Source organism: Etheostoma spectabile, chromosome 8 (assembly GCF_008692095.1).
Source record: "Etheostoma spectabile isolate EspeVRDwgs_2016 chromosome 8, UIUC_Espe_1.0, whole genome shotgun sequence".
Lineage (NCBI taxonomy): Eukaryota > Metazoa > Chordata > Actinopteri > Perciformes > Percidae > Etheostoma > Etheostoma spectabile.
In genome coordinates, this window is record NC_045740.1 from 28,467,046 (window position 1) to 28,468,457 (window position 1,412).

Genomic DNA, 1,412 nt, shown 5'->3' on the forward strand with positions numbered 1-1,412 from the left:
AAGAGCTCTAACTCTTCTTTAAAGATGCAATAACTGTTTTTTCTGGCCACTTGAGGCAGCGGAAATAAGCTGTAAACACCACTCTGGCATATTATCAACTGTTAAGTTGATGTGGGGAACTTGAGGGAAGAAAAAAATTGCATATTTACACATCCAGTATGTACAGGGCAACATTATAATTAATTTATAAGTCATGTTTCTGGCTCTGGCTAAGTCAAAGATACATTCTCTCACATTTCTGGCCTCTACCAACTCCTTAGGGAAATACTGTATCTGGCCCTTCAGCTGCTAAATATTCCACCATGTTCATCAGCTAGTCACTAACTTTGTCTGTTTGACTTTTTGGTGTTGGGCTTTCTTATTGAAAATGTATGCAGGCTCGAAAACCAAAACTTTAACCTAAAAACGCTAAAATGCTTAATTAAGCTAATGAGAACCGTAGAGTCAGTTGATATTTTCCAGTGCTGCAGTACTTCCACATTAAACATAGTCGTTTTGATCTAATGTTATTACAAAAATTGGGATTTAAGCTGTTTTAAGCTGTTTGACATGACCATGACTGGCCCTACAGCAGTCAGTCTCATTGTGTAGAATCCTACAATTGACTGGATTTCCGGTAAAAGTGTTTTTCTCCCTCTGCATCTGCATTTTTTGTTGTTGTTGCATTTAAACAATTCCCCAAAGCTCTTTATTGTTTTACCATAAACACATTAGCTACACGTAATGGTTTTTATAATGATCATACATGAACGCAAGGGGGGAGGAAAGAGACCGGCGATCCTGTGAGATCCTGCTCTGCTTGGCTTTGCACTGTGTGTGTCCGGCGTCTGTCCATGTCTCTACTCATCTCTCAGCAGGCCCTTATTCAAATAGGGTGTAATATAATGTAAAAAAGCCAGGATGTGACTCCAGCGACAGCAGCCAGGGGCAAGAAGCCAGGCCGGCACTTACTGGAACGGGGAGGCAAGACAAAGGAACGTGGAGGCCCGAACACAAAGACCAAATCAGGCATCAAAGGGAGGGTCACCACAGCTGACATTATTTCCCCAGTGATAGGTTGTTTTTGTCTCCATCAAATGGGGCCTGCTAATGAATGGATTGAAAATAAATTAGAAATAAGGACACCTTGATTCTTCAGGAGGCAGGCCACCATGTTGCACAGCGTCCAAAGCTTCTTCTGTTTTTTAATGCCTTCATTACTTTACCTCATTTCAGAGAAAAAAGGCTAATATAAGCATGTTTAATCTTCTGGTTTGGCAATGCTGGAAAGTCCCCCTTGAACCTTTTGGGATGCTTGTCTGAATTCAGAAATATTCCAGGAATTTCTGTGATTTTTATGCAATTTTACATTTGAGCTGTTAGACATTACACTGTAACAAATTTGTCTAATTTACAGGAACTTACTGGCAACA

The 1,412-nt window shown here is 40.3% G+C and overlaps 1 protein-coding gene across 1 annotated transcript in view; it reads right to left on the reverse strand.

Annotated features, from left to right (window-relative positions):
- Positions 1-387: 387 nt before the first annotated feature.
- parp12a (poly (ADP-ribose) polymerase family, member 12a) overlaps positions 388-1,412 on the reverse strand; it is an 18,106-nt gene continuing 17,081 nt past the window's right edge. The window contains exon 12 of the transcript XR_004333273.1: positions 388-399. The gene's annotated coding sequence lies outside the window, so the exon portion shown is untranslated. The remainder of the gene's footprint in view (positions 400-1,412) is intronic.